The sequence below is a fragment of the Microcebus murinus genome, chromosome 10 (assembly GCF_040939455.1).
Source record: "Microcebus murinus isolate Inina chromosome 10, M.murinus_Inina_mat1.0, whole genome shotgun sequence".
In the NCBI taxonomy this organism is placed as follows: Eukaryota; Metazoa; Chordata; class Mammalia; order Primates; family Cheirogaleidae; genus Microcebus; species Microcebus murinus.
Window position 1 is genome coordinate 76,794,340 of NC_134113.1, and position 14,566 is coordinate 76,808,905.

General features: G+C 42.2%; 1 protein-coding gene across 9 annotated transcripts in view; it reads right to left on the reverse strand.

The window, feature by feature from the left end:
• Window positions 1-12,453, reverse strand: part of PPFIBP1 (PPFIB scaffold protein 1) — a 167,927-nt gene extending 155,474 nt beyond the window's left edge. For 6 of the 9 annotated variants that reach the window (XM_012739497.3, XM_012739504.3, XM_012739502.3 and 3 more), the window contains exon 1: window positions 12,221-12,453. The gene's annotated coding sequence lies outside the window, so the exon portion shown is untranslated. The remainder of the gene's footprint in view (window positions 1-12,220) is intronic. The other 3 variants (XM_076007541.1, XM_012739507.3, XM_012739505.3) reach the window with 1 other exon arrangement.
• Window positions 12,454-14,566: the final 2,113 nt, after the last annotated feature.

The window sequence follows — 14,566 nt, forward strand, 5'->3', positions numbered from 1 at the left end:
CAGGGGGGGCAGGGAAAGACAAGCTTGGAGAGTGAGGTCAGGATCAGATGAGGGCCCGGAAATGGTGGCTCACACCTATAATCCTAGCACTCTGGGAGGCCGAGGCGGGTGGATTGTTTGAGCTCAGGAGTTTGAGACCAGCCTGAGCAAGAGTGAGATCCCATCTCTACTGAAAATAGGAAGAAATTAGTCAGACAACTAAAAATATATACAAAAAATTAGCCGGGCATGGTGGCGCATGCCTGTAGTCCCAGCTACTCGGGAAGCTGAGGCAGGAGGATCGCTTGAGCCCAGGAGTTTGAGGTTGCTATGAGCTAGGCTGACACCACGGCACTCTAGCCCGGGCAACAGAGTGAGACTCTGTCTCAATTCAAAAAAAAAAAAAAATCAGATGAGGTCACCAGGTGACACAGTGGTGACAACAGCGAGGTGGGACCTAAGAAATATTTTCTCCTAAAAAAGCAACCAAAGGCTGCTACAAAGCATATACCTAAACTTACATCATGAACAGAGAACTTAATTTCCCAGACTAAAAGATCAGCCACTGGATTGATTCCCAGCATTCCCTGATAACAGGCAGATACTTGCTTTCACAATTTACACAAGCGAAAGTGAAGACTTTGCCAGAACAAGGAGTCAATCTGCCTCAAAGTAAACCCACACCTTTTTCTCCCCATGTCCAATCCATCCTGCTCTCTTGGACACCAGCAAAGCACAAGGAAAGAAAAGCCCAGAGCAGCCAGCAGCCTTTTTTAAATCTTTATTTCATTAGGTGAATTTCAATAAGCGAGACCTCTCAAACCAATGGTGGACTAAAATTTCCTAAATACTGTGTAGGCCAAATCAAACCTGTCTCTACTCGGTCTCCATCCCAGGGGCACCAGTATGAGAATGTGCTGTGAGCCACAGCTCATGGGAAGTCAAAGAAGTCTTTGGAGTAGGCACGGTGGCCTGGTACCAAATCTGTTTGGAAAATTCTGCCAGGCAGTAAGATGTAAAATGAAGAGAAGGGACTAACTGCAGGGTCTGTATCAGAGATAATGGGCATGTGAACCAAGGCAATAGAAGAGGAAACACAGAGGGGTTAAAAAAAATATACTTGAAAGTCAAAAATGACCGTGCTAGGCCGGGTGCGGTGGCTCACGCCTGTAATCCTAGCTCTCTGGGAGGCCGAGGCGGGCGGATTGCTCGAGGTCAGGAGTTCGAAACCAGCCTGACCAACAGCGAGACCCTGTCTCTACTATAAATAGAAAGAAACTAATTGGCCAACTACTATATATAGAAAAAATTAGCCGGGCATGGTGGCACATGCCTGTAGTCCCAGCTACTTGGGAGGCTGAGGCAGGAGGATTGCTTGAGCCCAGGAGTTTGAGGTTGCTGTGAGCTAGGCTGACGCCATGGCACTCACTCTAGCCTGGACAACAAAGCGAGACTCTGTCTCAAAAAAAAAAAAAAAATTAAAAAAAAAAAAAATGACCATGCTAAAAGCCAGGAGACAGTCCCACGACCCTGACACATTGCAAACTTTGATAATGAAGCTGAGACTTGAAGACCAAAGAGGGAAACTCAGACTTTAAAGTGAGATCATTGATTCCTGAGAAGCAGGGCCATCTTCATGGACCTGTGACCTGGGCAGTGACACAGGACCCCATGCTCAGAAAGGAGCCACACTTAATTTAATGTTCTGTCACCATCTTGAGAATCTTAATAATTTTAACTTTGAACTTGTGAAATGAGGTCAGATTGGACGATGGAGTGCCCGTGTGAGCAGAGGAGAGCAATGTAATACACTCGGCCAAAATTCCTGGCCGCCCCATTCACACAGTGTCTGCAAAGCCCTGTGAGCACAGGATGCCAGTGAACTCCCCACACATGGGAATTCAGCAAGACTCTAAGCATGTGCAAGGTAACTGTGTCACAAATACAACTGAGTAAGCAGGTGGGTGGGTGCTCACAGCTCCAAGAAGCTATGTCTTCCACTGGAACCAGAACTTGCTTTGCACCTAAAAATGTCTTTCTAAGAAACACTGATGACCAAGGAACCCTATCCTCTCTTACTTATGTCACTTCCCTGTATTAGCTAACCACTTATACTAAAAATGACACCATAGAAGGAAAAAGACAACTCATAGTTTCTTCTCCTTTCAGTACTTCCTTACCCATCTGTAAGTCAATGGTATGGTGTTGATATAATGTGTGCATGTCAAGAAGTGAAATAAAAGTAGTTAGTTTGTTTTAGTACAAACAATATACATATATGCATGTACAAACTACAAAATACAAATGGTGGGATTTCGGCAATTCTGCACACAAGTTCTATGCTCTGATATTTGCATTTAAAAAACAGCATTGCACAAAACAAAGATGAACACTAAAATGCATGCCAATAATTGCCATTTTAATTTTTAAAATTTAATTCATGCTATAATTTTAATTTTTATTCACTTAGAATGACATTAATTTGCAAATAAACATGAGTCAAGAGAGAAAAACCGTAGAAGAAAGGAAAAAGCATTATCTTTTAGTACCTTTAACAGCACTTCTTTTGCTGCTTTTTGAGTAAGTAGTCACAGATTTTCATTTTGCACTGGGCTCCTCAAATTATGTAGCCGGCCCTGCTGAGAACCACTGAATTCAAGAATATTATGCCTATCTAAATATCTGCACAGACTTGGACAAGCCTTTACTGACATCTTTCAAAGCAAGCCCCAAAAGACCCACCAGGGGACTGATGAGGTGGTGATTTTTAGTACCACGCTCTTACTTCATTTCTTCCATCTTTTCTCCCATCCCCTGATTATCACTGCCACAACAAATCTGCTGAAATGCCACAACCCAATGTCTTTTCAACTAAAGATCTTTCTAGAAATAATTAAACTGAAAACTAAAGACGACCATTCAGGTGCAGCATTTAATCCCAGTCCTCTCTGGTGGACAACTCCTTTCCACAGAGTATTTCCTGGTGCCTTAGTGGTTCTGTTTTAACCAAACCCTGGCTGTGGCTCCAGAACCAGGCTGTTCTCACCACTCATAGTGCTCAGGGTTCCCCAGGAAGTTGGTCTGTGTGAATTATTAAGTCTGGTTGCCTAAAAATTCCTCCTTCAAATACAGTCAAGTTTTCCTTTGTCTAATTTCATTCTCCTGTGTTTTTTTTTTCTTTTTTTTTTTTTTGTACCACTACTTTCCACTTCAGTAAATTAACTTCCTGCCTGGAGACACATCCTAGCAAATGTGTCAGTTTGTATTGTTTAGATGAGAGACTTCTGTCATTCTTCAAATTTCTCCTGCATAATAATCCCAGAGCAAGCCTGAGTTAACTGTCTATGCATTTCCTTTCACTGCTTCCTGCTCTACAGAAAAATGCAGACCGCCTGCAATGAACTCATTCCCCTCTCACCCCTTCAGATCACATCTTCTTTTCCATTTCCCCCCTCCTTTCTTCCATCCCCTCTGAGGACGGGTTCTTAGGGAATTCAAGGCTAACCCACCAACTTCCCCTGATTTTGATTCTATCCCTGTCCTTCTCCCTCCCCTACACCTTGCATTCACTCCTTCCTGACCTTCGATTCTCTAACAAAATCCTCTCCACCTGCATGCACCCTCCTCAAACCCAAGCTATCTACCATCTCTCTCAGGTCAATTTCTTGAAAGGATAAACTCACTGGGCCACCTGCTGCTCATCCCCTCTCATGTAGTCCTTGATTTTTTGCATTAAGGTTCCATCTCTGCTGTGCTACTAAAACCTGCTCTCTCCAAGTTCACGAACTGACCTGGCAGCTGGACCAGGGGCTGCCTCTCACACCCACCCTTGGGATGAGTCACTGCACCGATGGCAGGGACAGTCCACTCGTGTCAGGTGTGCTTCTTCCCTTGGCCACATTTGTTCTCCACTTCTCTGGCGGTTCCTTCTCTATCTTTTTAAATAACTTTTCTTCTGCCCGACCATTTCTAAATGTCGAGAGTTCCCTAAAGACTGTGTGGTTGCTTTTCTTTTTATTCTACATGCTCTTGTTTGGAGACTTCATCTCCCCTCACTCTTTATGTAACTGCCCTATGGGGATGATCCAGAAATTTAGGATTTTGCCTAAACTCCAAACCTAAATTTCTAAATTCTTGCCAAACATATTGATGCAGATAATACTAACAGTTCTTAAAAGCTTGTTGTGTGCTAAGTACAGAATCACACCAGAGCCAGGACTATGAAGTGGGTAAAGACATTGGCCCTGGAGCTGTACCTGCCTGAGTTTAAATCCTGAGTCCAACACACACAACCTGTGTGACCTTAGGGAAGTTGCTTAGCGTCTTTGTGCCTTAGAGTCCTCACCTGGAATATGTGAATAATCAAAGTATATAAGGTACTTAGAACAGTGCCTGATATATAACCAGTGCTGTTACCTATTATTGTTATTGTTTTATTCTCCTAGAAACCTGATGAGACAGGTGCTCTTATTTTATCCATTTACACAATGAGAAAACTAAGCAGGCTATCATGGGTCATGATGGAATCTCAAACTGCAGATGTTCAAATTTTAACTCATATTTCCCATTAAATTCAATTATCACATAGCCAGGGAAGGTGGTGCATGCCTGTAGTCCCAACTACTAAGGAGCCTGAGGCAGGAAGATCGCATGAGCCCAAGAGTTTGAGACCGCAGTGCACTGTGTTTGTGACTGTTAATAGCCACTGCACTCCAGCCTGGAAACACAGCAAGATCCTGTCTCTAAAAATTTTGTTTTTTTAATTCAACTTATGCATGTGGGCCATTCTTGATTTATGGTGTTCTACCCTCTACCTCCCCCTGCCACATACACGCCCTAGTAACATTCAACATATTATTTCCAGGGTCATCTTTACAAAACAATCGTTCTCTCATTCTTTCTCACCTTAAGAAACTTTCATTTTAAAGTATAATCTTGTCACTCTCCCTAAAAGCCCTCTAAGATCTGGCCCCAATACACATTACCTCTTTTAACACTACTGATCTATCTTTTCTCTAAATCTAATCTCACTATAAGTCTATACTTTGCTCCAAACCCAGGGGTGCTCATCTCCCCCCCTGGCCTCTTCAAAACCCCCTACCCACACTTCAAGGCCCATTCAAATCCCACCTTCTCTAGTGCGACCTCATTATACTCAATCTCTTCCTTTGCTCTGGTGACTAGTCTAGTTCATAGAATGATCTTCCCCCACAGACTTGCAAAAAGCCCAAGAAATTGATGTTTTTAAATTTAATATGTTTCATATTTCAAGAATAATGTAAAATAGACAATACTATAAAAAAAAATAAAAAAGCCCCTGCCTCCTCCTACCATCCTAATCCCAACCCTCATAAGTCACCCATTTAGCAGTTCTCCATGCACTGACAAATGTAAACCATACGTACGTGCTTGGTTCTTTTTTTCTTAAAATATATATTAGACATCTGTACAAATCAGTATATTCTTTTCGATCTTTTTAACAGATAACCAGTACTTTAAATCTGCTTTTTATTATGGTTATATATAAGGCATGCCATCCCTTTTCCGCCCCCAACTCCTGAACATGAATACTCTTAAGAGTAAAGATGATGTTGTTTGTCTTTACTTCTCCAAGACCTTGTTCCAAGGCTCAGAATTGCTTAACCAAATGTTCAATGAAATAACAACAATATCTGTCACCAATCCAGTACATGTTGTGTGCCAGGAAAACAGCTGTTAGTGCTTCACGTTAGCATATTCAATCCTCATCACTACCCAATTATTCCCATTTCACTGAAGACTTAACCAAAATCACACAGCTGATAACAAGGAATTCTAATCCACATTTGTCCGACTCTGAAGCCCATACCCTCTGTCCTTATGCTATAGCTGATAAAGTTTTCATAAGGATGTCTCTTGCCTTCTCAGCCAAAGGTGGAGAACAGAAGAGTTCCAAGCATCCTGGTTCGGGGCAGGCGAGATGAGGACAAGACAGGAGTTGCAATGGATGAGTACACAGAGGGAAGTGACTGCAGCTGTAAAGCTAATTTACCACTCAGCCATCTCTACTGTGCTTACTGAGAACCTCCCAGGAGAAACAGTTGAATTCTTCCCTCCCCCATTAAGGCTCCCAACTACACTCTCCTTCAACCATTTGCTGAAAACCTACTATGTAGGTGCCAAAATATGCCATTATTAGTTCTGTTAATAATTTCTAATTATTTCTTATCCTCGCAAAAATTCTGTGACACAAAATCACTACTACCATTTTACAGGTGGGAAAACTGACACCCAGGGAGGTTTTAATCACCTGCCAACATTAGACTGCAATCAATTGCAAAGTTAAGACTCAAGGAGCTATGTGGCTCCAGAGTCCTACCCTTCTTTCCTCATACAGAATAATGCCTTTTAATTCTTGCAGAAAAGATGAACTATGATTTTTTTAAAATTTAGATTCAGTGAAGATCACATTTGGCTGCAAGTAACAGATCTGACTTCTGTGGTTTAACCAAATTTAATGTTTACTTTATGTTTCTCACAAAGAGCCAAGAAATGAGAGGACAAGCAGTTCCAAAATGCTGTCAGCTTCCCTGCCTCCTCCTAACTTTCTACGCAGTCACCCTTAACCTTCAAGCTTCTTGTCTTTGGTCACAGGATGGCTGGTCCACTTTCTCCAGGAAGAAAGAAGCAGTACACAGAGCAGAAGGCCGACCAGGCAAGCTCACAGAGGCTGTCCAGCTACTTACAGCTCATTGGCCAGGACTACCTCACTCAGACACCCCAAGCTGCAAGGGATTATGGGAAATCAAGCGCTTTTAACTGGCCGTGGTGGTAAATTAAACCACATGGGTTCAGCTGTAGAGAAGTAGCAGGTGGGACAGATGTTGGGTGATGTGGAGTACAAGTCATCCTTGAGCATCCAAGTACTCTGAGAAAAACAATACAAGAAACCTAATTCTGTGCTCAGTTGTTTTCTCGGCTGTGCAAAGTCACATATCCATGGAGATGGAGGATGGAAGAACTTGAAAGTTTGACAAAAGCATCCAGGCAGCTGATCCAGAGGAAAAACACTGAGACCCAGGTGACTTCACACAAATGGTCCTGGCGAATTCACAAGTTCAACCAGCGTGTTTCCTCTGAATTGTCACTGTTTCCCGTCCTCCCTCTCACTTCCCAAGGTTAATTTGGAGGAGAATCTACAGGATCATCTGACGCTTCCATCATTCATAAGAAAAAATAGAGTGTGTTCAAATTCCACTTCAAACAAAATAAAATTCTCTACTATGTGTTGGTATAACAATCAGTGTTTTTACAGAAAGATAATGGTTGTAGGGACATTATTTATGCAACTGTAGCCACACTGTCTAAGTTATTAGATGAAGAAAGTAGGCCATAGAGTTTCATCCTTGTTTTTAACTGTCTTCCAAATAAAGTAAATACGATAAACTTTCCTCAAAAAACTTATACAGCTCTGTGGTGGTGAGATATCACCTGTGCAAAGTACTAAAGATGGAAAGAAGAGTGGCAAAGTGCCAGCAAGAAGGCCTCAGTGAGCTGGATCCTAGGCACAGAAATTGAAGATAACAGGCATTTAGTGATATGGTACTGTATTAGCTTCTATGTATCACATTCACGCTGTGAAACAGTTTGTACTCTTCTCAACAGGCCTAGCTAGTTCTTTCCAAGAACCACCTTGCTTGCCTAAAAAATTTGGCCACTTCTTGAAAATTCAACTTTTATTCCTTTTTTTTTTTTTTTTTTTTTTTTGAGTCAGAGTCTCATTCTGTTGCCTGGACTAGAGTGCCGTGACATCAGCCTGGCTCACAGCAACCTCAAACTCCTGGGCTCAGGCGATCCTCCTGCCTCATCCTCCCGAGTAGCTGGGACTACAGGCATGTGCCACCATGCCCAGCTAATTTTTTATATGTATATATTTTTTAGTTGGCCAATTAATTTCTTTCTATTTATAGTAGAGATGGGGTCTCAGTCTTGCTCAGGCTGGTTTTGAACTCCTGACCTTGAGCGATCCACCCGCCTTGGCCTCCTAGAGTGCTAGGATTCCACGTGTGAGCCACCGCGCCCAGCCTCAACTTTTATTCTTTAAAAAAAAAAAAAAAGATAGCTACTTCTTTAGAAATAGAATCACCACTGAAAACAGCCTCTTTTTAGTCTTTCTTTCACCAGGTCAAATTAGGTTTGCCCTGTCAACAAAGACAGACAGACACACACACACACACAGGCACATACGGAATGAGCACACCTGCTCTCCAGAACTTGCATTCTGTTTTTATGTCAAAAGCTTGATTTCCCTAAATTAAAGGAGGTAAAAATACCCAGACCGACTCTCGAGTCCAGAGGGTGTCCATAAAATATACAGCCAGCCCCAAACATTATAGTACTTGGTCTTCCCCCCCCACATGATCCATATCTGAGACATGACCCTTCGCCAGAATGACTGAGACTCAATGCAATTTGAGTTTGTACAAATCCTTCAGTCATGGGCATTTTCAGTTGTACCACTGGTACAGAAACCATTAAATGATCTTTCTCTATTTCTGAATCCATCACACTTGCCAACAAAAAAAAGGATGTTGCATGGCGTCCAGTGAAAATGTGAGTCACATCAAGTTCCAGGGAGACACATAAGCGAAGTTCACTCTCACACTGTGACAAGCCCACCTGAACCAGAATCCAAATCCACATTTCAGAAACAGAAATTCTTCAACGAGTATAGACCAGCACATTTAACTCGGACCCTCTGCTCCTCCCCAAAAAACTGACTGACAAGTGTGCAAACTTAAAACTCCTGGAAGGTCATATTTTTTTAAAAAAACTAAAATCCAGTTGTTTAGTGTTTTAGTTCCTTCAAAGTAGAAAAAAAAAAAGTAAAGATGCTCTCACCACTTGGCTTTTTTTGAAACATCATCATCTAACACCAAACTATTAAGCATCAGTTATTATATTTAAAATGAAGACTGTAAAAGAAATAGAAGATTTTTTTTGTATTTTATAGGGTGGGTTAATTCACTTTAGTTTTTTAAGGCCATGAACTCCATTTAATAAATCATCAATTTTTGTGGTGGTGATATATGGGACGAAAGCTGTAGGGTTTTTTTAATAAGGTTCTGACATGCACAGCAATGAATTTAAGAAACAAATGACAAAACGCACTACAGATGCAGGGAACTACACAAGCCCCAAGCAGTTTTTGGACAGTGTCCGTTTTTAGACCATTTGATGGTTGATTTCATTGTGAAATTATCAACCTTTAGCTGAATGGAAATGCTAGCCAGGGGACAGACACTTTGTTCCCTTTAGTCCCAAACAACATCCTGTATCAAAATGTGATGGTAACCTTAATAGATATGAATCTCACATTTAAACCCATCTGTTTGACAAAAACAAAAACAATAATTATGGCTCCCTGAAAGATTTCACAATTAGCTGCTCAACTGTGATTTGTTTTTTCTTAATTTCAGAATATGACTTTCTAGGGAAATCTCTGGAAATGAAACTCATTATGCAATACTTCCTATGTTTTTACCTTGAAGTAACATTTCTTTGATAAAGTATCAAGACACAGACCCAAACATGAATGGATATGCATTCATTAATTCACTCCTTCATTCACTGTTTTGAAAAGGGAATTCGAACCAGGCCAGAAACATGTAATAACATCTTTGTAAAGACAGAATGCTGACCGAGGTCTTCTTTCAGTTAAAAGTTTGACAATTGTGCTGTTTGGGCTATAGGTAACTTTTAAACATGGGAGATAAAAAGTTCAACAAGTTAATTTTAATGTAACAAATTATCAATGTAATCTAAATTAATTTACAAAAATACAAATATTTCATGAATATGAAACACAGGCTTTAAGAAAGGTCAGCTAATGGAGAGAAAAATTACCTTGATCTGATTTGTCTCCTACTGGTACAGTGAGTGACAAAAATACTACATAAACAGTTAACTAACATTTCCTAGATTAATTTGTTCCCAAAAAATGTCTATGATATCTTTGAAACTAGGCACTATTAATCTGGAACCACACAGTGTGTCCTGGATTTCAAGTCAACATTTATCCAGTAAGGCCAGATGACTCTAATTTTTAAAGTAGCCATTGGAAATGGCAGTTGTTGGTCAAAAAGAATTTAACCAAAACCTGATCCCACTTTTCTCAATAACTCAAATCTTAAATGTTGTTCTTTAAAAGTATCATGTTTTACTATACCACATCTGTCTCATAAACATGGACCACAAGAAATATTCTTTCAAATTAAATATGTAAAATTACTGCTATTACTTAAACTGTGAATTCAATTTAAAGCTTTGATACATTCAAGTCCCTAAGCCAGAGCTAGTTTCTTGGAAACAAAGCCCAAATCTGAATCTGGGACATCAGGATAACATCTCAAAGATACTTTACATAACTGTCTGGTTTTTGCAACTCCTTCTTTTGGTATCACAACTTGCAATATGAACACTATCAGCTTAGGCTACAGCAAGTCTAACAATTAGCCCACAGGAATTCCATATCTCTTTCTTACTGAAAAGTACACTGGAAAATGCAGTATGTTCTACTTACTTCCCATAGAACATAAACAAAAACGACTTGTTCACCATTATTGCAGAGCCATTTGCAATTTCTGTGTCTTAGTCCAAAACACAAACCAAAATTAAAATGTTCTGGTCTTTCCAGTAAAGCACATTCTCCCTTTTCAAAAAGTCTGCTCCTTTTCCACCCTGTGTTAGTGAATTGTTTTCAGGAGCTAAGAACAATACAGCCCCAGGTGTTAAATGAGCAACTGCAAAACAAAAACTTCTTTCTAGCTCTGAAACCTAATTTTCATCAGGCTAGAAAGATAGATAACCCCAGCTATAAAGTCCTCTACCACATTTCCCAACTTGGGTTTGTTATATATAATGTTGTGGCTTCTTTCTTTCCTCATCTCCTGGAAATGCCCTTTCATTCAGGTTTGGGATGTGGATTCTGACTCACAATAAAGTCCACTGGCATTTCCTCCAGACCTGGCAACAGAAAGACCCTCACTGCTGAGAAGGAGGTGAAAGAAAGGGGAAACTTAACTCAGGAGTCTCAGCTCATACATTTTTTTTTTTCTGTTCCTCTCCCCACCTCCCAAAATGCCTTAAAGCACTGATAAGCAAGAGTTCTGAATCAGTGTATGGAGTTAATCACCTCCTCAACCCAAAGTCAATCACACCCAGTTAGTGACCTGGGCGCACACAAAATCCCCAAACAGGAAAAAGAAAGGGTTTGAAACAGGAAATAAACACAAATCAGAATTATATTCTTCCACTTCTCATCCTCCCAAAAGGCAATCGCTTTCTCTAAACACCAAACGTGGACGTTTAAGTTCCCTTTCTGTTGCTCTCTGCAGTTCTCATTGAAAGCAAGGATCTGCTTTGGTCCCACATGTTGAAAAAAAAATCACGTCCCTGTAATTAAGAGTTTGCATGCCACGCCTTCCACCACATTTCCCTGTTAAAATTGCCCCTTCTCTAAAAATCATCCCTGAAAACGCAACTACCAGCCAGCCCCTCAAGCAGCCGCAGGAAACAGATCTGAAGATTCCCGCAGCCTTCCTAACCCAACCCCTCCAGATCACGGAAGGGACCCTCCTCGGTTAAAATGCAAGAGTGAATAAGAGTTGGCGTTTTTTTTAGAAGTGTGCCCCCAAGAGACCAGTTTTCCCAGAAGCTCATAATTAATACACCCCTATTGAATTGCTCACATCCTGGCTGGACTATGTAAAAAGGACATTTGACGTTGAGACGAGAATAACGTGGATATTGTTTTACTTTATATATCAGGCCACAGGGGGGCTTTTAAAATATAGAACTTTTTTTTCTTTCAGAGAGCATAATGCTTGAGCCGATGATTCATAAGATCTTTGTGGCACTTTTAAAATCACCCTCCCAACACACACACACCCTCTGGTTGAGGTTCTCAAGTATTCTTGGGTGTGGGGGTCTAAGGACACAGACGAGACCTTACACGTGCAATGATCCTGGAGGTAGATTTCACATACAAGGTAGTTTGGAGCCCCAGGACTTAAGCCCTACCCTGACCTACCTCCCACCCCTGCGCCACCCCCCAAAAAAGTGCGCGTTCCCCCTGGGAAACGGCAGGGAGTTGGGAAGGGAAATCCACCCGGGGAAGAGGAGGAGCAGCTGCAACCCCCAGCTGCAACCACACAACGGTGCCACTACCCTCCCGTCTCCCCGCGGAGCGAAACGCCCTTACCTGGGGGGTGGAGAGCCACCGGCGCCAGTTCCAAAAGTTCTGGTCCGCCCCCGCTCGGGAGTTCCAAGCCCCGGCGCTCGGGCCCCGCCGCAGGCTCCCCGCGCTCGGGTCCCCTCCGTGCGCCTTCCCCACCCTGCCCGCCCTACACCGTGTCAGGAATCCGGGCAGGCACCGCGCTGGGAGCTGACATCACTCCCAGTCCCAGGTACCTCCCCCTCCCACCGTCGCCTGCTCTCCCCTCCTCTCCCTGCAGGAATTAGCCAAAGAGAGTGGGCGAGGGGGCGGGGCCGGCGGCGCCTGTGCGCGCGCGGATTGGGCGCCGCGGATGTCACTCAGCGGAGTCAACTCGTTTTATACATTCCTCGCTGAGCCAGCCCAGGGCTGGAAGTGGGTGTTGATGGAAAAAAAAAAAAAAAAAAAAATACTGCCTTTCCTGCTATCTCTAAAAGAGAGGAAGATAATGCGATGGGACAGGACCTAGCGGGTCGGGTTTTCAAAACTTTTTTTTTTTTTCCTTTTCCTGCATGGACTCTAGATTCCGGATCAGAAATGAAACTAACTCCCCCGAGCCCCGCTTGTTTAATGAGAGACAATTGCCACTGTGTCACCGGCAAGTCCGAGCCCCGGCGGCGGCGCGTGGTGAAGAAAATGGCTAGCTTTAAAGCCATGCAAATAAAGGGAAAAACGTCAGCTCAGCCCTCTGCCCTTTCCTCCCGGGACTGCCGGGTGTCCCCCTTGGACAGGGAATGGAGAACTTCAGAGGCACTTGGGAGAGCTTCGGAAGAGAACCCTAGGAACCGAGAGACCCAGCTCTGAATTGTTTGACCGGTGGCGTTATCAACCATGTGTGGCTGCTTTTGCTTTTAGCGACGACGTGAAAAATCACACCACACAACCCAGGCAAATAAAAAAAAAATGGAATCTCTGGAGCAAGAAAAATTACTATTTACCTTCTTAAAGACCTTTAAGGCTGCTGTTTTCAAGGCAAGACTGAAAGAGGGTGGGGGAGACCTCACCACTGAGTTCAACAAGCCACATGAGAATAATTACTGCTGAATAGAACCAATTGCAGTGGTTGAGCTATCAATTAAAAATTAACTAACATTTATTTACCCTTGGCAGATATTTTGCTGTACAATCCAATCCCTTTGGCTGACAGAAGAGAAAGAGTCTCAGAAGATGGTTCTTTCAATTTCCCTGATATCTGGTCCAAGGCAGAACTCAATGGTGAAAAGCAGGTGTATTTATTTATATGTGATATAGGTAGCATATTATCCAGCATCTTCTAGAAATACAATGAATTGATCATTAACTTTCTGTTGGTTTTTATTGTTTGCTTTTTGACTTGTGACATGGCATACATTTTACTGTTCTGCCAAAAACTGTAGAGGGATGCACAGAGTTCAGCACTGTGTCTCATTTAATCCTCACAACCATCCCGTAAATTGAGTGTTATTAGCCCAACTTTAACGTAAGGAATCAAAGGCTCAGCAAAGTTATGTAAGTAAATTACTCCAGATCGCCCAGAACTGGGATTGAAACCAAGTTCTATTTGACTCCAAAGCCATTTTTCTCTTTCTATATCCAAAGTATTGAGCATCCACGATCTATATTCTTTCAAACACCATAATGCTCAAAAAAAAAAAAAAAAAAAAAAACCCACAGGCTGGGGCCTCTGCTCTCATAGACCTGCTTTATACAATCACTGTCATGGTTACCTGTCACACCTACACTATTCCACACTCCTAACTTGTATTTCTGACTCCACTTTCCCCCAGCTCTGTTCCTTTCTCTGCACCATTCCCAATGAGTTTTCTAAAACATTTGGCTTTGTCGTCAACATCTTCCCCTCTAAATCAGGTCCCCTTTTCCCTGAAATTCTTAGCTAGCTGTCTGAAACTCTTCCTAATCTAGCTATTTACCTTTCCCACCTTATCTCTCACTTCACCCCTGGGAACCCCTCTGCTGTGGTCAAACAGGTCTACTCACAGATCTCTAGGCTCTCACCTTTCAGCCCAACTGGAATCCCCACTCTTCTGTGTGTTAAGTCCCACCCTTCTCTCAAAGCCTAATTAAAGTCCTCATCCTCTGCCAAGACTTAGCTAGCTGTGTGCCACAGCAGACAGAAAAATGACTTGGGGTTCTTGGCCCAACTTTGGGCAATTTACTAAAATACCCATCTACATAACCCTAGCACCCTCCTTCCCTAAAGTGAGGCTGACAATACCTACGTCAAAGGTTGTTCTAAGGATTACTGAGACTGTACAGATGTGGAAACATGGGTTAAATACTTTTCCTATTTCCCAAACTCTAAAGAGCAAGTTTCATGCTTAATACCTGTTTGTA